Here is a 25,751-nt window from a genome sequence, read left to right as displayed (position 1 = left end):
AGTAGGGTATTACACCACAACGGTGGCCCGAACCAGTATAAACCCTGTGTCTCTTGTGTTGTTCTTTCGATAGTTTAGATCCTAGCAAGGCGGAGGGTTGCAGGTAGGTAGGAGGTGAAATCTCCGCACGCACCCCAGTGTTCGAACCTCAAGGGTCTGCCGGAACCCGAAATCCGACAGTGTGCATGCGTGCGTGTGTGTATAATCACCACACTAGCTCCTGTGTGTTAAAACAGACAGCTCAGCATACCAATACAAGGCCACCTTGTCCGCTGTGCCCGCCGTCATGACTTCGAACCACCGTCCAAATATTTTTTTTGTCGTTTGTTTTCATTCTTACTAGCAATGCCCGTGCATTGCATGTAGCATCAAGATGCATTTGTATGACTTGTTTATCTTGTGAGAGAAAAGGATGAACGAGGGAAGACCTTATTTGCAAATGTGGAGAGGTGTGCGGGTACCTTTTTGCAAAATTGCCATAGTTTCTTTCCTATCCGTCAGATATAAATCGGACGGCCTATATTGCAGGATGGCAGGCACACCATCATCACCAACTCTGTTTTTTATAAGAGTGTATTTTATGTATTTTATAAAGTGTAGATGTAGAGTAGATACAAGTCGACAGGTGGGCACGATGGTAGTGAGATAATGTGATGCAACACTAGAGGTGCCATGTGGAGCGTTCAACTGGTCAACTAGTCATGTCATGAGAAAATACAGAGTTGTACGGTGAGCCCATGACTGTATAATAACCACTAAACATAAATTGTGACCGTAATGAGTGGATTCTGAAGTCCAATGTACGTATTGTGCTTTCGCTTCAAATACAATGATCATCATTGCATATATCGCGAGAGAAAGATGAAACATGCGTGAATTTTCTGGGGGCTTACTTTTAGAGGACCTGGAGATAGTTTTGTGTGCATACGTGAAAGAGGCGTATAGGGGGGTATGCGATGAAGAGAGAGATGCTCTTCGTTTCTCTTTATTATGACTAACTTTGTATATAGTATAAAAATATACAAATTCACAGTGCGGAATAAATATCATTGTGGGCACCATGCAATGCAAATTAGCGTTCGTACTCCTCCATATAACTTTGTAATGTTGTATATATGTAGAAACTCTAAAATAATTTTTTGTCCACACTTTATTCAAAAGGAATGTTGTATGCGAAATAAACATGAAGAGAGGGCTTTTTAGATCAATGGGGTACGTGATGTAACATGTGTGAATGTGTAGTTGATGCATTTGGCGGGGCCTAGAGAGGTATGTGTGTGTATTACGTATTCGAGAGAGGCATGGATAGAGGGGCCGACGGAGGGGGGGGGCGTGGGAGAGATAGCATGAGAAATGAGAGTGGTCTAGAGAGAGAGAGATGAATATGACGTCATGACAAGAGATTCCATTCCCTTGAGTGTGTATATGCAAGGGGGAGGGAATAGAGGCACCAGGAGAAATTTTTTATGTGTGTGGTGTTTGTGTTGGTATGTGTGGGTGTGAGAAGATAATGAGACGTGGGGGCAGAGGGTGTGTCACCGCGTGAGGTCCGGTGGGTCGAGGTGAGGCCCTTCGTTCGGTTCCGTCCTGCGCCACATTGGTTGGCCCGTGACGCATTTAGGAAGACCCATGGATGACTAGTCGTACAAGACAAAGATAGCAGAATTATGAAGGACTCTGTGTCCACTGACAAAGCCGGCTAGGATTTGTAACCCTAGGTTCTTGGACTAAGGTAACCCCTTTATCTCTGATATTACTATTCATCCAACCTAACTTTAAGGGGCATCCTACAGAATGCTCTGGTAGAATCATACTCGTCGATTAGGAAGAGAGGTGTGAGACAATGCGTGAGAGACAGGCGTAAAGATAATGTGCGTACATGAGACACGTAGGCAGGTCCATGTATATAGAAAGGGTCGATGAGGATTGTGCGTGTGTATGTTTGCGAGAGGAAGAGTGCTTGTGATAAAGGTTAGTGAAAACAGTTGTAAATGGTTACGAGAGGTAGGAACGGTTATATCTAGAGCATGTGTGCGAGAAAGACACCTCGGGAGAGAGTGTGTGAGCATGTGTGAGAGACCACCGATGGAGAGTGAAACTACACGTAAAATACTGCTCTACACATTGATTAAAGATATAAATTGTATCCAAATATTAGGATGGGATCATGATATTTGCAATTCGCGTAAGGAGCGGTCATTGATCCATCAGACATCTAGATTCTATTGAATTTGAGCATGTCTATGTTATTATTCGACACAATTGATCCACATAGTTAGTATTTTGAACTCCAGACAATGCATCGCTTTAGCAATCGAATATAAACATGAGTATAGTTCATGTTGTGTGTGTAAAGCACATTATACATACGAAAGTTACACAATGGACATTATAAATAGATACCTATGAACTAGCATACATTTGAATTCAACTTAAGGTGGTTTAAAAAAATCGAATTCAACATGAAGTCCATTCAATTATTTGAATTTGATATCATGGCATTTGTAAACCATACCTAAATTATGGGGGCACCAATCTTTGCTCTGATTTTTTACATAATAGCATATGTAGTCGTGTACAAAATAGATTCAAACTTAGCTCCTCCATTCCAAAATAATCGTAGTTATAGGATTTTCAAGTGTCAAAATTTCAAAAAGAAGCGGATAATTTAATGAGGTTTTGAAACATACAAGGTCAAATATAACGTTGTCTATTTAGGTCAATCCTCATAGTTCAAGAGTACTCTAAACGTGAATGCTTGTGTTTCAAAATTTTGAACGAAGCGCCAAAGGAGCCTTTACTCGCCCGAAACCGCGTGAGACCAATGTTTGGTAGTACAAGGAAATTACTTTTCTAATAACTCCGACCCGTCAAACCTACTGGCCCGACATCCAAAGGTCTAAACCGGGGTAGGTTTGTAGCTTCATCTAGACGCCACACAACCGCATCCGAAAAACATTCATACACAATGGCCGCCTAAGCACACATGCACGCGACCGAAATCGCTCCCGCCCACTATTTGGGACACCTGGGATTACCATCCTACCCCCGACCCGCACTAGGTCCGAGATTTAAGAGGAGGGCAAAGTTTGTACTTTCCCCAAATTTCAAACAAGAGCGTCCCATCTTCTGTTAAAAAAAGCCAAAAACAAGCGCGTCCCAGACCGAAACATGGTTCCCCCCACCCGTCTGATTCCCCATTCATACTCCGTGGGCGCCAAAACTACCTCTCCACCAGCCACGAAACCCCGGCGTCCTCCGTCCGCCACCCCATCCCACCCATCAACCGCCGCCCTCCTCCATCACGCCGGAGCCGATACCCCGATGTCGTCGTCCACCGCAACCTCAACCGCAACGCCCTCCACGGATAGTAGTTGAAGCCGAGGTCGAGCCGTCCATAGCCGAGCCAGTTCAACCACGCCGTCCTACGCCTCACCGCTGCCGCTCCAACTTCGCCACCCTCCACCGCACCGGAGCTGTTCCTGCTACGTCGTCCTTCGCCACCTCGGATCTGCTCCCCCTCCGCCGACATACGGCCACGACAACACAGTCAACAATTTGGACATGGGTTTGTCCAAGCCTGCACCCTCCAGAACATCGGTTTCCCCGGTAAAAAGAAGAAGATCGGCGCGACATGTGGAGGTGACCACACCGGCAACCGAAAAAGGTACTCCTCTTCCCTTATTCATGAAAATCTTATGTCTCTGCTTGCACGGTATTCATCCCACAGAAGACACTAGTTGACCGCTTCTTCTTGATAGTAGATGTTCCTAGTAACTCGCGATGCACAAGGTTTCCCCTCATATACTATTTCACCTTAGCTAGAGGTCCGTCGCCCCCCTGAATTTCAATTTCTGGCCAGTTGATTCCCAATTAACGAAAGCATTCCCCGGCATAACAGGCGCTAGTACGCCTATTACGCCGGGGAAGCAGCGCCTGGGTGTTTATCTTAGGGGCGTGTGCGGCCTAGAGCTACTGGCGCCCGATCTGGAGGTCGGCCGGGATTAAAGGGATGGACTGGGGCGCTGCCAAGCACCGCGGTGGTGTGAGGTCGATGGGAGGGCGGGGCAACGGAGGCAGGGGTCTGGGCCGGTGGTCGCTGGCGGTTCGAGAAAGATCGTCAACAGTGACTGGCGGGAGGTAGACGAAGGCCATCTGCCCGTTCCTTATAGATCGGACGGTTCATTAAAAAAATCGACTGACCTATTTATTTTCAGTCGACTGTTATCTTAGATATGACCACATGTGGTGGTGTGCTGGAGGAGTACCTGCATTTACTGTGCTCATATATTACAAAATCATACGGCGTAGAATCTAATTTTGTTTGCCATGCAATGTTGTAGAGCTATCATATGTCTCCTGTCATTTATTTTTCAGCCACCTGATATTTTCTACTTTTACAGTGCACTAGTTCTGCACACACTTCACCCTTACTCTCACTATTGTGTTTTTATGCAAGGGTATTTCAGACTCTGCTGCCATGAGAGAATCCAAGAAGAAAAGAGAGAAGTCGCTCTAGCTTCGTATGCGGGTAGGCAAGACACGTTACAGCGCTATAAAGGGTGCAGTGTCAGCAGATGGAGACGGTAAACGTAGCTCTGGAGTTGATGACCTCGCTCACAATGAACCACCATACCAGGTGCTTGCTTTAACTTCGCGGTGTCATATGTGGTTGCAAGTTCCATATGGTGTCTATCTTGTATTCGAAAGGCCGAAGTAGGTAAGATAAGGAAAGATATTTTTTTACATGAACCACCATCCCGTGAGCACCAGAAGACAAATAGCTAGTCAGGGCACTGGCCGAGCCAATGACAAGCCCAACAAAGATAGGCATCACCTGGAAGCCAACTAAAAAGCTGCGATGGTGGCGAAGCAGCCCGCCTCCCACTAGGCTCTCAGGTCCTAGATGATCATGCTCACCACTCCAGCCAGATGTCTAGCTTGTATTGCTTCCAATTTGGTTAAATTGCATCTGCTTAGCTTACACATTATACCTTTCAATATGACATGCCTTTCTGTTTTTGGTACATACTAGTACATCTGTGTATTAACCATGTTCTTACATCAAACTATTGTTCTTGTGTATCCCTCATTAATCACTTATGACAAGGCAGACAGGAAAGGGGACTACTCCTCATTTAAAGAATGCAGCGTCAGCCTCCCGACATGATTCTCAAGAAACAGAAATGCTAGATGAAGATAGTGAATGTAGCTCTGTAGTTGATTACAACATTTCCCCTACACTAGCATCGCAGGTGCTTGCTCTAACTTGGCAGCGTGATATGTGGTTGCATGTTGCATATGGTGTCTAGATTGTAATTCTTCCAATCTGGTTAAACTGCATGTGCTAGTCTGCTTAGCTTATACATTATACCTGTTAATGTGACATGCCTTCCTGTATTTAGTACATAGTACATCTGTCTATTAAGCATGTCCTTACATAAAACTATTGTTTTTTTGTATCCCGCATCAATCAACATGACGAGACACCTTTAGTATATGCAGTGCGATATTTGTTGCATCTTTCATATGATTTATAGCATGCGCTGCTTCTAATTTGTTGAAATTCCATTTATGATGGGACGCTTTTAACTTGGCAGAGTCATATTGGTTGCATCTTTCATGTGGTGTCTAGCTTGCATTGCTTCTTATTTGCTGGAATGGTTTCTGCTTAGTTTACACAAACAGTTGTGAACATGCCATGCCGTCCTGTTTTTCATACATATTCCATCCTGGTATCATGTGTTTGCCTTACATCAAAGTAGTGATTGTTAGTATCATGCATGAATGAGTTTTGAAGAGAGAATTTTATTACTTTTTCTTGTCGGTTTTACTTGACAATTCAAAATCAATAAAGCAGAAGGAAGTTAGCAAGGCAGCGGTTAAAGGTGCTCCTTCCGAACGGAGGGCCTCTACAATTTATATTCCTCCACACCCCAAGATGATTTCCAAGACAACACATGCATAGACACTCAACAAAGCTATGTTTATGATGAGCACGTCTCCCCTAGTGCGGCATCACCGGTGCTCCCTCTAACTTGGCACTGTTATATGTGGTTGCATGTTATGTGTGATGTCTAGCTTGTATTGCTTCTAATTTTGTTGAACTCCATCTGCTTACTTTACACATTATACTTGAATAAGACACGTGTTCCTATTTTTAGAACATACAATATCTGTCTATCACACCATGTTCTTACATCAAATTACTACTGTTGTGTAACCTGCAACAATCACTTATCATAAGACATGTTTGACTTCGGAGTGTGATATAGGTTACATCTCACATTCTTTTCTAGCTTGTACTACTAATTTGTTGAAATGGCACTTATGACGAGATAGTTTTAACTTGGTAGAGTGATATTCGTTGCATCTTTTCATATGGTGTCTAGCTTTCATTGCTTCTAATTTCTTGAAATGCCTTCTCCTTAGTTTACACATCATAAGCTGTGAATATGCAATGATGTGAATATGCAATGGCACTAATGATGAGAGACCTCTAACATGGTAGTGTGATGTTGTTTGCATCTTGCATATGATTTATTTCTTGTACTGCTTCACATTTGTTTAAACGCCATTTATAATGAGACACTGTTAACTTGGCAGAGCGATATTTGTAGCATCTTTCATATGGTGTCTACCTTCCATTGCATTGCTTCTAATTTGGTGAAATGTCTTCTTCTTAGTTTACACATCATAGTTCTGGTTATCTCTTCCGTCCTATTTTTCATACATATTACATCCTCCTATCATGTGGTTGTCTAACATCAAAGTTCAGTTCATCTGCATCACGCATCAATTTGTTCTGAAGAACTAAATTGTTATTCGTTTTTCTTGTCGGCTTGACTTAACATGGCACAGAGAAAGAGGAAGAAACACAGAATGGCAGGGAATGAGAAGCGGATGAATCCTGCAGATTCTACTGGTACTGATGGTGCAATAGAAGGTCAAAGTCCAGCGGAAAATTCTACAAACACGGCATCCCATGCTACACGATTTGCAAAAAAAGCCAAACAGAAACAAATAGCTGCCACCAAACAAGCAGAGACAACCCTAGTTCTTGCAACACCTACCACAGTACTACCAGCTACATGACCTACTCGTGCGTCAACTGAGCTAGCATCATGTTCCCAAGCTCCCTTGCCACCTGACACTACTTCCCAAGCACTCTTGACACAAGATGAGTTGGCAATATCAAATGAACCTTGTGAGCTTCAACAGCAAGAAGGTAGTTGCTGGAGTCAAATTACAGTTGCATGCTTCTTTATATGTAGTCTCACAGTTTGATGTACACTAACACTTCCTATGTTCGTTGTTGGACTAGCACCTAGGCGCAAGAGGAAACAAACATCAGGGATAATTCTCGATAGGTTAACTAAATTTAGAGGAGGAAGAATGGAGATCCGTTTTGAGGTAGGTTTAAAAAGGCCACGTGATGCTACAGAGTCAGCCAAGTTAGTATCAGAGGCAGCGGTTGCCGTTAGGTGTCATGTACGTATCCTCCCAACATGGATTCAATACAGGAATGACAAAGATGAAACCCAGTTCAACACCTTCCTCGACCATTTATCTGTAAGTATTGTTATGTATGGAAACTAGTAATATCATCTTGCTCTGTCCCATACTTTCTAGGTTGCTGATAATGAGACTCCCATAATTTTCAACAGATGAGGTTCAAGTTGGATAGCCAAGGTGATGCAACTAGACAAGCTTGCATCCATGTTTTCAAGTCTGCTCTGCGACAGTATCGGTATAACTTGAGGAAAACTCACTTTGAAGGCAAGGCTAACAGTGAACTTTCCCAAACATCTCCAGTGGAAAATATATCGGATGAAGACTGGAGGGGCCTTGTTAAACACCGGTCTGATCCGAAGTATCAGGTACATTATATATATGTGACCAGATCACATGTTGAAGTCCTATTTACGCATGTGCCACACAAATCTATCTTCTTGTAGGCGAACTGTTCAAAGAACAAGGCCAACCGTATGAAAGTGAAATTCCAACAGACGAGAGGATCTCATAGCTATATTGCACACTGTGAGGCTCTTGTAATTAGCTGCTGTTTCACTCTTTTCGATGTACCATATTATCAGATCTATATTGACTTGTTCGAAATGCAGAGGAAAGCCCGCAAGGACCAAAAAGTACCTGAACCAAATGCTGTGGAAATCTTCAAGGACTGTCACACCAGCAAGAAGAAGGGCATGACTACACCAGTCAAAGCCGCTGTTGTAAGTCCTCAATCCTCATTCCTTTTAACTACTACTTACTCTGACTTGTGCCTTGAACTGCATGGTTTGCAGCCAATGTCTATTACTCTTTTCAATTTTATACACAATTGTCTTAGCGTATCATTGCACCTTACAAGGTTTCAAAGAGAGGAGTGATGTTCCTTTGATCTTGACCCGTAATCTAGTTCCGTGCTGGACTTGCCCACACAACGTTACAATTGCTTGTTTGTCTGTTCTCGGTTGTTTTGTGATATGAATGATGTCATACTATGCTTACCGTATTATAAACTTCGTCTCTTTATCCTTAGCCCTCAATACAATGTGAAGAAATAGACAATACATTAGCGATGGTACATGGTCATATGTTTGGAACCTAGTTTTATTATGTACTTTGCAATAAAATACAACGGATATTTTACATGGGTTCACCAGAATAAGTTATGTATATAGACCAAAGCTATTTTGTTTGGTTTTGCTGCCTCCTTAATATCTTCTATTCTGATACTACTAATGTAAAACCTCAACTTTTCAGCGAGCTATGGAAAAAATGGTGGAACCGCCACCTTCTGAAGGTGGCGAGGCAACTATAACCGCCGCAATGTCAGCTCTTGCTGCAGTGGGTCAGTACCTGTCCACTAACAGTGCCAAAAGCACGTTCCTGCGTAATACTGGGTTGGTTGTTAAGGCAATATCGTCCAAACCGCCTCATGATCAAGATATGCAAGCTCAAAGCAATGTTGTATCTGCGCTCCAGACACAAGTCCATTCCCTAACAGAGACCCTTTGTGAAACAAGGAGAAACATTACTCAATGTCGTCAAGATATCCATGGTTTTCAAACCAGTCTATCAGACAATTGCTATGTTGTTCAAGAGCCTAGGGGAAATGAAGGCGAGGGTTATGGTGCTCCATCGGACAATACATCATGAAAACGTAACAGTCAGGTCAAATGAACTAAGCTTCTGAACTTCTGGCGGTGCATTTATCTGCTAAACCGTTAAGTTTTATGCCAACCTTCCTTTTGTTATATAGTTGTAATTTGTTTTGGTGCGATACAAAATTTATTCTTAACGTGCAGCCACCGGCTAAAGAAAACAGCAAGCCATTTTTGTGTAGTGTAGGGTGTTCCCTATATTTGCACTGGTGGCGATCTTTGATGCCGAGTGGATGTAATCTGTGCAATCGCCTTAATGGCCTAGCGTTAGTTTCGGCCTTATTTATTTCCTAGTCTTCTTTTTCCCTGGTTTGCTAGTGGCCGCAACTACCATGGGCCATATACGGGCCGTGGGATCCATGGGTCTCCCACAGGCCGTCGATAAATGGGCCTGTAATCAGTGGGCCTCGGGCCATCGGATAAATGGGTCTACATGGGCCATAATCGGGCATAATTGGTATCGGCCCAGCACGGTAACATGACATTAACAGGCCATAGGACAGCAAAGGCTTAATTCTGTCACAAGCATAACGAGTCGTTAATGGGGTAGAATATAGGACGGGCTGGAAATGGCGCAACGGGTTAACATGACAGAAATGGGCCGACTCTTGCCATGGGCCGAATTTGGCCCATTAGGGTAACATGCCAGTAACGGGCCGACTCTTGCCATGGGCCGAATTTCGCCCATTAGGGGAACAGGCCAGTAACGGGCCGGAAGTAATCGAGGGCCGAAAAGGAGCCCAAGAACGTATGGGCCGTCAATAGGCCGAAAGCTAACACGGGCTGGAAACGGCCCATGTAAATAACAAGCCGTTAACGGGTATAAAGAAAATTACTGTTCATTATGGGCTAGAGTCACCGTGGGCCTGTAAAGGGCCGAAAGATACAAAGGCCTCATATGGGCCGAAAGACGTCGTGGGCCATACATGGGGCGTGGTGTTATATTCGACGGCCCACATGATGTTGTTGGGCCGATTTCCTTTAGGGCCCAATGGGCCGTAAGTTAACGGGCCGTAAAATGGGATATTTGTGAAGAGACTGTTAACAGGCTTTTCATGGGCCAGCCCGTTAACTTTTGACCAAGTCAAACGGGCTGGCTTCGTAAGCTAAATGGGCCAGTGGTGGGCCGTGGCACGTGTCGACATATCATAGGCGCATATCTAACCCACTCACGAGATGACACGTGTTTCGTCCGGCCAATAAGAATTTTACACGTGGAAATTTCCCATTGGTCGCGGCTGTTAACGGGTTATCGGATCCAAAACCCGACCCGATAGCTTAACGGCATTCCGTTACGGTGGATGCCATGTGTCGGTCACCCTTGACGAAAGCACTTCTGTGACGCGCGATTTATCATCATGGAAGTGGACACTTCCATGATGATAATTTTGGTAATGTCATGGAACACTTCTACGACAGCATAGGTATGACTATCTTGATTCTGTCATAAAATCTTCATGGATGTACATGCATGACAAAAAACGCGACCTGCTGTGACAAACACGTATCATCACGGAAGTGTATTTTTTTGTAGTGTAATGTTTTGAGTGGAAAGATGGACAAACAAATGAAATTATTTGCTAGTAAGAGTGTTTCTTCGGATCCTAATGATATGCCCTTGTCTAGTTTGATTGAGAATAATAATGAATCTATGGATGTGAATTTTGTTGGTAGGAACAATTTTGGTAACAACGCATATAGAGGAAATTTCAATCCTAGGCCTTATCCTAGTAATCCCTCTAATAATTATGGTAATTCCTACAACAATTCTTATGGAAATTATAATAAGATGCCCTCTGATTTAGAATCTAATATTAAAGAATTTATTACTACGCAAAAGAGTTTCAGTGCTATGATTGAAGAAAATTGCTTAAGATTGATGAGTTGGCTAGGAACGTTGATAGGATTTCTCTTGATGTTGATTCTTTGAAACTTAGATCTATTCCACCTAAGCATGATATCAATGAGTCTCTCAAAGCCATGAGAATTTCCATTGATGAGTGCAAAGAAAGAACCGCTAGGATGCATGCTAAGAAAGATGCCTTTATAAGAGCATGTTCTTCTAGTTGCTATGGAAATAAAGATGAAGATATAAAAGTTATTGATGTGTCCCCTATCAAATCTTTGTTTTGTAATATGAATCTTGATAATGATGGGACTGAATATGATCCACCTTTACCTAGAAGGCGTTCCAAGAATTCGGAATTTTTTGATCTTGATGCTAAAATTGATAAAAGTAGGATTAAAGAAATTAAAACCCTAGATGTTGCTAAACCCACTATTATGGATTTCAAGGAATTTAACTATGAAAATTGCTCTTTGATTGATTGTATTTCCTTGTTACAATTCGTGCTAAATTCTCCTCATGCTTATAGTCAAAATAAAGCGTTTACTAAACATATCGTTGATGCCTTGATGCAATCTTATGAAGAAAAACTTGAATGGGAAGTTTCTATCCCTAGAAAGCTTTATGATGAGTGGGAACCAACTATTAAAATTAAAATTAAAGATCATGAATGCTATGCTATATGTGATTTGGGTGCTAGTGTTTCCACGATTCCAAAGACTTTGTGTGATTTGTTAGGTTTCCGTGATTTTGATGATTGCTATCTAAACTTGCACCTTGCGGATTCCACTATTAAGAAACCTATGGGAAGAATTAATGATGTTCTTATTGTTGCAAATAGGAATTATGTGCCCGTAGATTTTATTGTTCTTGACATAGATTGCAATCCTTCATGTCCTATTATTCTTGGTAGACCTTTCCTTAGAACGATTGGTGCAATTATTGATATGAAGGAAGGAAATATTAGATTCCAATTTCCATTAAGGAAAGGCATGTAACACTTTCCTAGAAAGAAAATTAAATTACCTTATGAATCTATTATGAGAGCCACTTATGGATTGCCTACCAAAGATGGCAATACCTAGATCTATCCTTGCTTGTTATGCCTAGCTAGGGGCGTTAAACCATAGCGCTTGTTGGGAGGCAACCCAACTTGTTTAGTAATAAATAATTTATCTAGCCTCTGTTTAGGTTGTGTTTTTTTGTGTTTAATTAGTGTTTGTGCCAAGTAGAACCGTTGGGAAGACTTGGGGAAAGTCTTGTTACACTTGCTCTAAAAAACAGAAACTTTAGCGCTCACGAGAACTGCTGCCATTTTTCTTTGGAAAGTGATATTTAGTTAATTATTTTTGAAGATGATTAATAGATAAATTATTCACGTCCAGCAATTTATTTTAGAATTTTTGGGGTTCCAGATATTGCGCTATCTACAGATTACTACAGACTATTCTGTTTTTAACAGATTCTATTTTCGTGTGTTGTTTGCTATTTTGATGAATCTATGGCTAGTAAATAATTTATAAACCATAGAGAAGTTGGAATACATTAGGTTTAGCACCAGTATAAATAAAGAATGAGTTCATTACAGTACCTTGAAGTGGTATTTTATTTTCTTTCGCTAACGGAGCTCACGGGATTTTCTACTTTGAGTTTTGTGTTGTGAAGTTTTCAAGTTTTGGGTAAAGATTTGATGGATTATGGAACAAAGAGTGGCAAGAGACTAAGCTTGGGGATGCCCATGGAACCCCCAAGATAATATAAGGACACCTAAAAGCCAAAACTTGGGGATGCCCCGGAAGGCATCTCCTCTTTCGTCTACTTCTATCAGTAACTTTACTTGGAGCTATATTTTTATTCACCACATGATATGTGTTTTGCTTTGAGCGTCTTGTATAATTTGAGTCTTTTCTTTTTAGTTTACCACAATCATCCTTGCTGTACACACCTTTTGAGAGAGCCATACATGATTTGGAATTTGTTAGAATTCTCTATGTGCTTCGCTTATATCTTTTGAGTTATACTAGCACATATGCCTGTGCGTTGCAACGAGAGAGATATTTCTTTGGAGAAGCAATGGGAGAGATAATTGATGTCTCCACCAAAAAGATCCCCATAGTGGTGCAATAGAGAGAGGAGTTGTGGTCTTCTCGCGGGTCATGTTTGTCCCGCGACATCTTGATAGTGGTGGGGTTAGTCGGTGTGGCGGCAACCATCCAACTCGTGCCTTTTTCCCTTGGGGTCCGCCTCTGCCTAGGGGTTGTGTCTGCCTCCTCATTTGGTAGCTATGCGGTGACCTTCGGGGCATAGTTGCTTCGACCATTCTCTCTTACGATGACATAACCAGATGGATTACTAATTGTAGCGTATAAATCCCGTTTCAGTACCATATTTAGCGCATAACCAGACACCAATATCCCTTCTCTATTAGGGTTTATTCTCTTTGATTATTTTAGCGCTCGCGTGCCCATAATTTTTTTATTCAAGCCAAACCAGCATATTCTCTTTTATTGGGCCAAGGAAAAAAATTGCTCCCTCGAACGACCCAATAGGGGAGTGCAGCTGAGGCATAATACAACCTATGTGACGGAGCAATTTTTTTCTTGGGCCAACTGCATGGGGCTACTATATGATGCTAGTTGCGTAAAATAGCGCATGGGATGCACACTGGTAGGTCCCAAGACGACCTGTGTTAGTAAGGGACGAAAAAATTCAAAAAAATGATGAGTTGAGGGATCAAAATCATGCCCTCAAAGGCCCGACTACGTGTTGCTAGCCACTCAAAGAAACAAGTTCTACCAACCAATGGCCAGCTCAAACCTTTAAGATCATACCCCAAGGTCACATTGGAAACGATTTTTTTGAACTGTTAAAAGAATATAAATTGTTGAACATTCCTGGAAACATGAATAATTCTGAAAATCCCAAACATTTTTTGAAATTCTTTACATTTTCATAAATACACAACAAAATATGAAACGCTCAAAATTCACAATTTTATTTGAAAACATAAACCTTTTATAATCACATGAACATGTTTTGAATTTGTGATTTTCCTAAAAAGATGAATTATATTTTGTACATTCAGAACAATTGTTGAGAATATGTTTCTTGACATTATTTTGAATTTGCGAACATTTCACTAAAACAAGAATATTTTTCGTATTTGCAACATTTTTTAAATACATTTTTTTGAAAAATCTCGAACAACTTTGGAAAACACAAAGAAAAATGGAACATTATTTTAAAATTTTAAACCAATTTTTGAATGAGAAGAAAGATTTAATGTTCTTAACAATTTTCAAAACAGTATATATTTTAAATTCCCGAACATTTTTAAAGAAATCGATTTTTTTGATATTACGAATAGAAAAATAAACAGAAAAGGAAAAAGAAAAATAGAAACATAACACATAACAAAAAAACAAACCGGTTCATCCCAGATTGGCCGCCTAGTGCGAATTTTGACTATTTTGGAATAGGAACAAATATTTAATGTTCTGACCATTTTTCAAAATGTAATAAATTTCATAATTCGGAACATTTTTTAAAAAAGTAAAAAAATATATTATATTTTGAAATCTTTTGAAAATTTTGAATTTATGAAAAAAGGAAAAAAACATGAAAGGAAAAACGACCAAAGAAGAAGAGAAAGAAATGAAAAAGAAAAAAAGAAACATAACATAAAACAAAAAAAGAATAAGTTTTATAATTCTGAATTTTTTTTTTTTGAATATACAAATTTTTATGATATTATGAACTGTTTTAAAAATTTCGAATTTATCAAAAATGGGAAAAAACTTGAAAGGAAAAAGGACCAAAGAAGAAGAGAAAGAAACAAAAAATAAAAATAGAAACATACCATAAAAGATAAAAAAGCAAATGGGCCAGCCCAGCTTGGCTCCGCCGGGCGAATTTGCCCCTATCTAACGCTCGAGGCGATAAATAGGGTTTTCCTATCTACATGGACACGAAAATAACTGGGCTGGCTTTCCTATGCCACACTTCGAGCGGCCCATGTACATAATCTGGCATTTTCCTTTTCTAATAGACGAACGGACAAAACTTTAGTACCACCTCGAATAGAAAAAAATCGATGGTGAACGGATGAAAAATTTGGAGAAACGCACCTTGCTTTATTAGTAGGTATAGATAGTTTTGCTTTAGTACTTCACTTATATCTTTTAGAGCACGATGATGGATTTGTTTTATAGAAACTATTGATCTCTCATGCTTCACTTACATTATTTTGAGAGTCTTAAATATCATGGTAATTTGCTTAAAATCCTAATATGCTAGGTATTCAAGATTAGTAAAATTTTCTTATGAGTGTTTTGAATACTAAGAGAAGTTTGATGCTTGATGATTGTTTTGAGATATGGAGGTAATAATATCAAAGTCATGCTAGTTGAGTAGTTGTGAAATTGAGAAATGCTTGTGTTAAAGTTTGCAAGTCCCGTAGCATGCACGTATGGTAAACGTTATGTAACAAATTTGAAACATGAGGTGTTATTTGATTGTCCTCCTTATGAGTGGCGGTCGGGGACGAGCGATGGTGTTTTCCTACCAATCTATCCCCCTAGGAGCATGCGTGTAGTGCCAAGGTTTTTGATGACTTGTAGATTTTTGCTATAAGTATGCGAGTTCTTTATGACTAATGTTGAGTCCATGGATTATACGCACTCTCACCCTTCCATCCTTGCTAGCCTCTTCGGTACCGTGAATTGCCCTTTCTCACAATGAGAGTTGGCGCAAACTTCGCCGGTGCATCCAAACCCCGTGATATGATACGCTCTTTCACACATAAACCTCCTTATATCTTCCTCAAAATAGCCACCATACCTACCTATTATGGCATTTCCATAGCCATTCCGAGATATATTGCCATGCAACTTTCCACCATTCCGTTTATCATGACACATTCATTATTGTCATATTGCTTAGCATGATCATGTAGTTGACATAGTATTTGTGGCAAGGCCACCGTTCATAATTCTTTCAGACATGTCACTCTTGGTCCATTGCATATCCCGGTACACCGCCGGAGGCATTCATATAGAGTCATCTTTTGTTCTAGTATCGAGTTGTAATCATTGAGTTGTAAATAAATAGAAGTGTGATGATCATCATTTTCTAGAGCATTGTCCCAAGTGAGGAATTATAAAAAAAGAAAGAGAGAAAGGCCATATATAAAAAAAGAGAAAGGCCAAATGAAAAAAATGAGAAAAAAGAGAGAAGGGACAATGTTACTATCCTTTGCCACACTTGTGCTTCAAAGTAGCACCGTAATGTTCATGATAGAGAGTCTCTTGTTTTGTCACTTTCATATACTAGTGGGAATTTTCATTATTGAACTTGGCTTGTATATTCCAACAATGGGCCTCCTCAAGTGCCCTAGGTCTTCGTGAGCAAGCAAGTTGGATGCACACCCACTTAGTTTCTTTTGTTGAGCTTTTATACATTTATAGCTCTAGTGCATCCGTTGCATGGCAATCCCTACTCCTTGCATTAACATCAATCGGTGGGCATCTCCATAGCCCATTGATTAGCCTCGTTGATGTGAGACTTTCTCCTTTTTGTCTTCTCCACATAACCCCCCCTCATTATATTCTATTCCACTCATAGTGCTATGTCCATGGTTCGCGCTCATATATTGAGTGAAAGTTTATAGGTTTGAGATTACTAAAGTATGAAACAATTGATTGGCTTGTCATAGGGGTTGTGCATGATGAGAGCATTCTTGTGTGACAAAAATGGAGCATGACTAAACTATATGATTTTGTAGGGATGAACTTTCTTTGGCCATGTTATTTTGAGAAGACATAATTGCTTTGTTAGTATCTTGAAGTATTATTATTTTTATGTCAATACGAACTTTTGTCTTGAATCTTTCGGATCTGAATATTCATACCACAATTAAGAAGAATTACATTAAAATTATGCCAAGTAGCACTCCGCATCAAAAATTCTGTTTTTATCATTTACCTACTCGAGGACGAGTAAGAATTAAGCTTGGGGATGCTTGATACGTCTCCAACTTATCTATAATTTTTGATTGCTCCATGCTATATTATCTACTGTTTTAGACATTATTGGGCTTTATTATCCACTTTTATATTATTATTGGGACTAACCTATTAACCGGAAGCCCAGCCCAGAATTGCTGTTTTTTGCCTGTTTTAGGGTTTCGAAGAAAAGGAATATCAAACGGAGTCCAAACGGAATGAAACCTTCGGGAACGTGATTTTCTCAACGAACAAGACCCAGGAGACTTGGACCCTACGTCAAGACACAAAAGACGAGGCCACGAGGTAGGGGGGCGCCTACCCCCCAGGCGCGCCCTCCACCCTCGTGGGCCCCCTGTTGCTCCACCGACGTACTCCTGCCTCCTATATATAGCTACGTACCCCCAAACGATCAGATACGGAGCCAAAAACCTAATTCCACCACCGCAACTTTCTGTATCCATGAGATCCCATCTTGGGGCCTGTTTCGGAGCTCCGCCGGAGGGGGCATCGATCACGGAGGGCTTCTACATCAACACCATAGCCCCTTCGATGAAGTGTGAGTAGTTCACCTCAGACCTACGGGTCCATAGTTAGTAGCTAGATGGCTTCTTCTCTCTTTTTGGATCTCAATACAATGTTCTCCCCCTCTCTTGTTGAGATCTATTCGATGTAATCTTCTTTTTGCGGTGTGTTTGTTGAGACCGATGAATTGTGGGTTTATGATCAAGTCTATCTATGAACAACATTTGAATCTTCTCTGAATTCTTTTATGTATGATTGGTTATCTTTGCAAGTCTCTTCGAATTATCAGTTTGATTTGGCCTACTAGATTGATCTTTCTTGCAATGGGAGAAGTGCTTAGCTTTGGGTTCAATCTTGCGGTGTCCTTTCCCAGTGACAGTAGGGGCAGCAAGGCACGTATTGTATTGTTGCCATCGAGGATAACAAGATGGGGTTTTCATCATATTGCATGAGTTTATCCCTCTACATCATGTCATCTTACTTAAGGTGTTACTCTGTTTTCATTAACTTAATACTCTAGATGCATGCTGGATAGCGGTCGATGAGTGGAGTAATAGTAGTAGATGCAGTCAGGAGTCGGTCTACTTGTCTCGGACGTGATGCCTATATACATGATCATACCTAGATATTCTCATAACTATGCTCAATTCTGTCAATTGCTCAACAGTAATTTGTTCGCCCACCGTAGAATACTTATGCTCTCGAGAGAAGCCACTAGTGAAACCTATAGCCCCCGGGTCTATCTTCATCATATTAATCTCCCAATACTTAGTTATTTCCTTTGCTTTTTACTTTGCTTTTATTTTACTTTGTATCTTTATCACAAAAATACAAAAAATATTATCTTATCATATCTATCAGATCTCACTCTCGTAAGTGGCCGTGTAGGGATTGACAACCCCTTATCGCGTTGGTTGTGAGGATTTATTTGTTTTGTGCAGGTGCGAGGGACTCGCGCGTAGCCTCCTACCGGATTGATACCTTGGTTCTCAAAAACGGAGGGAAATACTTACGCTACTTTGCTGCATCATCCCTTCCTCTTCAGGGAAAACCAACGCAGTGCTCAAGAGGTAGCAGGCGCCCTATAAGGCGCCGGAGAAGAAGGCCAATAAGAAGGACAAGGGGGCCAAGAGTGTCCCCCGTCGCAAGGGCACTTCGGACGTGACGTCTGAAGACGACGAAGCTCATTCCTCTGTCTCTGAGGACAATGGCGAGGAAGAGGAGGAGGAAAACAACCCTCCCCCGAGGAGAGGAGGAAGAAGAGGGCGGCTTCGGCGCATCTGGAGGCGGAAATACCCAAGAAGGGGAAGGGCGTCCCAGCGGTCAATACCGCGTGGGACGTTGACAGCAGTCCGGAATGACGCCCTCGCACTAAGCCCCGGGTCGCATCGTAAGTGACATGGCTCACTCATGCACACATCCGACCCATTCTCTTCATTATTTTGACATAGTTAACTGTACAATTGTAGTCCGGCCCGTGACCTTATCCAGCGATCCTCATCTAGAGGTTCGTTGGCTCCGTTGGAGAATGTGAGCATGTCGCCACCGCCTGCTTATTCCCCCGAGGCCAGGGACGACACTGAAGTGTTATCCCGAAGGGCCGCTCCGAACCGAGGAGGAGCCCAGGACACCGTCCGGGAGGCGCCACAAGGCGAGACCTCCACTGCCGGACACATGGGGGAACCGATCCCCATGGAGACTGGCGAAAAGGGCCGCATATAGTTCGGCCCTCAGCCGAATATGATTCCGGAGACCCATACGGCTCCGGAGTCGGGCGAGAAGCCCCGTTTGAAGGAGGGGGGGTGCACCGCTTCCACCGGTGGCCCCTGTCCATCCAGGGGCGCCGGATAACCTGATGGAGGCGCTTCGAGGCGCCTCCGTCGTGGACGAGCACCGTGTCCTTATGGGTGCAGTGATCGAGAAGATTTAGTCCACTGAAGACTGCAGCAGCCTGTTGACAGGTTTTGAGGTAAGAAAGTGAAAAACCCTGTGTAGACAGTAGCCCCTGAGACACTGTCCGGTGTTCGGCAAGAGGAACCAGACAGAGGATCAATCTTTTGTTATAGGAGACTAACGTAATATGGATGGATAAGAAGGCATCGCTTTTGGCCACAACCTCGCATGCTGCCAAAGTCTCTGAACTGAGGCAGAGGCTGGAGCGGACCGAGAACAAGCTCGGTGAGGTTAGGGTTCGGCTCCAGGAGAAGCAAGGTGAGTAACGACTTGTTGTGTGTTCGGAAGGAGTAGGCGCTGTATATTGACCACGGTATCGTAATATGTGCAGGAGCCGCGACCGAGGTCGAGGCTCTGAGGAAGGCCCTGGGCGAGGCCGAGGAGAAGGTTGTCCAGCAGCAAGCCGCCCATAAGAAGCTCAAGGCCCGGGTCAAGGAAGTCCAGCAGGAGCTCCAGGATGCGGTGAAAAAATGCGAGGCCTTGGAGCATGATGCGTTGGTTCAAGGGGCCGAACTCACCAAGGCTCGTCAGAGCGCGGAGACCACACAGAATGAGGCCCAGGCCGCCCTCCAGGAGATCCAGGAGGCCAAGAAGATCACGGCGGGTAAGGCATTTAAGATGCAAAGCAAGTATGTGAAGAAGCAATACCTTTTACTAACCTGGGTTCGGAGTTCCCCAGGAGCTTTTATGGATTTACCACGCAGTGTATCAGACGCCGTGGAGTTCTATTGAGCCGAAGGAGGGGGTTCTACGGAGAAGCTATTCTGGTCGCAGTTTGCGGCGCCAGAGCATCCCGTGTCCTTCACCGATCAGTTGAAACAGCTGGTGGAGCTGCATACGGTGTCTGAACTAGCCATTAAGGATTTGATAATCCGGCTATGGCCAGCCAAAGCTATGCCAGGCAGCTACTTCGAACTCATGAGGCGGATGGTGAACGCCTGTCCTTGGCTGGACTCGTCAAGCGCTCGGTCTGCATTGAAGGTGCGCGCATGGCCTTCGCCCGTTGCAAGATGTGGTGGGCGAAGATGGACACCGTCGAGGTGACCAGAGGGCCACCGGGGGGCAAGGAGCACCGCACACCCGAGCGGTATTTTGCGGATGTCCTGGAGGGGTCTCGCCTTGCGGCAGCACAATGTTCGCGGGACGTTGTTTTTGAATAAATGTATTCATGTTGGCTTTGCCTTGTATTATGAAAAACAAAGCCTATTTTGTAATGTAATTTTGTTATGCTTTAATTGTTTCCTCTTCTGCGGCCGTGTTGTATCTAATCTGAGGGTTGGCCAGTCGTCGACTTCTGCCCTCACGTAGGTAGTACGGAGGTGTTCGAGATGGAATCTAAACAATCTTCATCCAATTATATGGTCCTTGAAGGAGTTTTTTAGCGCAACGAACAAGGCAATCAGACTATATGGCTTAAACGCCGTCACTTAGCCATAGGAGTTTTATAATAAAGCATGGGCGCAGCCCCTGGTTCAAACTAGAGTGCTGTCAGCATCTGATCGGGAAGTGCCAGTCTTTCGCATAATGCGGAAAAAATCTCCAACGATTTTTAACCCTCGAACAGCTGATCGGCTCTCGCCGCATCATGACAGTTAGTTTTCGGCTTTCTCTACTGAGGTGCTCATCCGGTTTAGGCCAGGGCACAATCGCAGCAGTTCTCCCTTTACTACCCTAGCCGATTTAGTGGAACGTAGTGTAGCAAGCACATGAGCCGGGCAACCCAACTATTGACCAAAGACATGATTCGGAGCTAATGCATATAATGCTAAGTTCGGGGTGCCGAACTTATCTTTAAGGATTGTTCGGACTTTGTTGCCATAACTGTTGGGTTTCGTAGTAATTTCAAAAAAATTCCTACGCACACGCAAGATCATGTGATGCATAGCAACAAGGGGGAGAGTATTGTCTACGTACCCAACGCAGACCGACCGCCGAAGCGATGACACGACGTAGAGGAAGTAGTCGTACGTCTTCTCGATCCAACCGATCAAGCACCGAAACTACGGCACCTCCGAGTTCGAGCACACGTTCAGCTCGATGATGATCCCCGGACTCCGATCCAGCAAAGTGTCGGGGAAGAGTTTCGTCAGCACGACGGCGTGGTGACGATCTTGATGAACTACAGCAGCAGGGCTTCGCCTAAACTCCGCTACAGTATTATCGAGGAATATGGTGGCAGGGGGCACCGCACACGGCTAAGGAATCGATCACGTGGATCAACTTGTGTCAACTTGTGTGTTTAGAGGTGCCCCTGCCTCCGTATATAAAGGAGCCAAGGGGGGAGGGGGCGCCGGCCAAGAGGGAGAGGCGCAGGAGGAGTCCTACTCCTACCGGGAGTAGGACTCCCCCCCTAATCCTATTCCAACTAGGATTCCCAAGGGGGAAAGAGGGAGAGGGGTGGCCGGCCACCTCTCCTAGTCCTAATAGGACTAGGGGAAGGGGGAGGCGCGCAGCCCCCTTGGGCTGCCCCTTTCTCCTTTCCACTAAGGCCCATGATGGCCCATATGGTTCCCGGGGGGTTCCGGTAACCCTCCCGGTATTCCGGTAAAATCCCGATTTCACCCGGAACACTTTCGATATCCAAATATAGGCTTCCAATATATCAATCTTTACGTCTCGACCATTTCGAGACTCCTCGTCATGTCCGTGATCACATCCGGGACTCCGAACAACCTTCGGTACATCAAAATGCATAAACTCATAATATAACTGTCATCGTAACCTTAAGCGTGCGGACCCTACGGGTTCGAGAACAATGTAGACATGACCGAGACACGTCTCCGGTCAATAACCAATAGCGGGACCTGGATGCCCATATTGGCTCCTACATATTCTACGAAGATCTTTATCGGTCAGACCGCATAACAACATGCGTTGTTCCCTTTGTCATCGGTATGTTACTTGCCCGAGATTCGATCGTCGGTATCCAATACCTAGTTCAATCTCGTTACCGGCAAGTCTCTTTACTCGTTCCGTAATACATTATCTCACAACTAACATATTAGTTGTAATGCTTGCAAGGCTTATGTGATGTGTATTACCGAGAGGGCCCAGAGATACCTCTCCGACAATCGGAGTGACAAATCCTAATCTCGAAATACGCCAACCCAACATCGACCATTGGAGACACCTGTAGTACTCCTTTATAATCACCCAGTTACGTTGTGACGTTTGGTAGTACCCAAAGTGTTCCTCCGGTAAACGGGAGTTGCATAATCTCATAGTCATAGGAACATGTATAAGTCATGAAGAAAGCAATAGCAACATACTAAACGATCGGGTGCTAAGCTAATGGAATGGGTCATGTCAATCAGATCATTCTACTAATGATGTGACCTCGTTAATCAAATAACAACTCATTGTTCATGGTTAGGAAACATAACCATCTTTGATTAATGAGCTAGTCAAGTAGAGGCATACTAGTGACACTTTGTTTGTCTATGTATTCACACATGTATTATGTTTCCGGTAAATACAATTCTAGCATGAATAATAAACATTTATCATGATTATAAGGAAATAAATAATAACTTTATTATTGCCTCTAGGGCATATTTCCTTCAGTCTCCCACTTGCACTAGAGTCAATAATCTAGATTACACTGTAATGATTCTAGCACCCATGGAGCTTTGGTGCTGATCATGTTTTGCTCGTGGAAGAGGCTTAGTCAACGGGTCTGCAACATTCAGATTCGTATGTATCTTGCAAATCTCTATGTCTCCCACCTGGACTAGATCCCGGATGGAGTTGAAGCGTCTCTTGATGTGTTTGGTTCTTTTGTGAAATCTGGATTCCTTTGCCAAGGCAATTGCACCAGTATTGTCACAAAAGATTTTCATTGGACCCGATGCACTAGGTATGACACCTAGATCGGATATGAACTCCTTCATCCAGACTCCTTCATTTGCTGCTTCCGAAGCAGCTATGTATTCCGCTTCACATGTAGATCCCGCTACGACGCTTTGTTTAGAACTGCACCAACTGACAGCTCCACCGTTTAATGTAAACACGTATCCGGTTTGCGATTTAGAATCGTCCGGATCAGTGTCAAAGCTTGCATCAACGTAACCTTTTACGATGAGCTCTTTGTCACCTCCATATACGAGAAACATATCCTTAGTCCTTTTCAGGTATTTCAGGATGTTCTTGACCGCTGTCCAGTGATCCACTCCTAGATTACTTTGGTACCTCCCTGCTAAACTTATAGCAAGGCACACATCAGGTCTGGTACACAGCATTGCATACATGATAGAGCCTATGGCTGATGCATAGGGAACATCTTTCATATTCTCTCTATCTTCTGCAGTGGTCGGGCATTGAGTCTTACTCAATTTCACACCTTGTAACACAGGCAAGAACCCTTTCTTTGCTTGTTCCATTTTGAACTTCTTCAAAATTTTGTCAAGGTATGTGCTTTGTGAAAGTCCAATTAAGCGTTTTGATCTATCTCTATAGATCTTAATGCCTAATATGTAAGCAGCTTCACCGAGGTCTTTCATTGAAAAACTTTTATTCAAGTATCCCTTTATGCTATCCAGAAATTCTATATCATTTCCAATCAGTAATATGTCATCCACATATAATATCAGAAATGCTACAGAGCTCCCACTCACTTTCTTGTAAATACAAGCTTCTCCAAAAGTCTGTATAAAACCAAATGCTTTGATCACACTATCAAAACGTTTATTCCAACTCCGAGAGGCTTGCACCAGTCCATAAATGGATCGCTGGTAGCCACTGCGGAAGGGGACGATATCGAAGATTAACTCTTCGCTTCGGAAGTTGTCCGGAGAACCGAAGACCACTTCCAGCATGATTGAGCCCATACAGTGGGCCTCTACGCCTGGTATGACTCCTTTAAAGGTAGTCTTTGTTGGTTTGATTCGTGAGGGGTTAATGCCCATCTTCCGCACTGTGTCCTGATAAAGCAGGTTGAGGCTGCTACCACCATCCATCAGGACTCGTGTTAGGTGAAACCCGTCGATAATTGGGTCGAGGACTAGTGCGGCTGAACCGCCATGGCGGATACTAGTTGGGTGATCTCGACGATCGAAGGTGATCGGGAACGACGACCACAGATTGAATTTTGGGGTGACTGGCTCTACCACATAGACGTTCCTAAGTGCACTCCCTTTTGGGGATGTGTGTAGCGTATATCATTTTCATCGTTTTGACTTGAGGGGGAAATTTCTTCTACCTCCCAGTGTTCGGCTGCCGGGGCTCATCGTCTTCGTCCTCACTTTGTGATCCTTTTCTTTGTTTTCGGCATTTAACTTGCCATCCTGTTTAAAAACCCAACAGTCTCTGTTGGTGTGATTGGCTTGTTTATCTGGGGTACCATGTATCTGGCACGGACGATCGAGTATGCAATCCAGGCTGGATGGTCCCTCACTGTTCCTTTTGTAGGGCTTCTTTCGCTGGCCAGACTTGGAGCCGCTGAATCCGACGTTAACGATGGTGTCATCGATGTTGTCGCCATTGCTTCGACGTTTGTGTCTATTGCGCTGGAGCTTGCCGGTGCTGTTTTTGGCCTCGGAGGGGCCTGTCTCGCTGGTTGTGTTTTTGCTACGAGCCAGCCAGCTGTCCTCACCCGCGCAAAAGCGGGTCATGAGTGTCGTAAGGGCTGCCATGGACTTCGGCTTTTCTTGGCCAAGGTGGCGTGCTAGCCATTCGTCACGGATGCTGTGTGTAAAGACCGCTAGGGCTTCGACATCTGGACAGTCAACGATCTGGTTCTTTTTGGTTAGGAACCTAGTCCAGAATTTTCTGGCTAATTCTCCAGGTTGTTGAACTATGTGGCTTAACTCATCGGCATCGGGTGGCCGGACATATGTACCTTGGAAGTTGTCAAGGAAGGCTTCTTCCAAGTCCTCCCACCTGCTGATGGAATTTTCGGGCATGCTATTTAGCTAGTGTCGAGCTGGCCCTTTGAGCTTTAGTGGGAGGTATTTGATGGCGTGGAGGTCGTCTCCACGGGTCATGTGGATGTGGAGAATAAAGTCCTCAATCCATACTGCGGGATCGGTTGTTCCGTCATATGATTCAATATTGACGGGCTTGAACCCCTCGAGGAATTCGTGATCCAACACCTCATCTGTGAAGCACAGAGGGTGTGCAGCGCCTCTATATCAGGCCACGTCATGGCGCACCTCCGATGAAGTCCGTCTGCGGTTATCGACCCGGGTGTGACTAGGGTTGTCACGTCTGAATAGGTAGCCGTCATCCCGAGTCGGGACCTCGCGATCCGTAGATTGATCT

This window comes from Triticum aestivum, chromosome 5A (assembly GCF_018294505.1).
Source record: "Triticum aestivum cultivar Chinese Spring chromosome 5A, IWGSC CS RefSeq v2.1, whole genome shotgun sequence".
NCBI lineage: Eukaryota > Viridiplantae > Streptophyta > Magnoliopsida > Poales > Poaceae > Triticum > Triticum aestivum.
The sequence above is the reverse complement of the archived record's forward strand: the minus strand, read 5'-3'. Positions refer to the sequence as shown.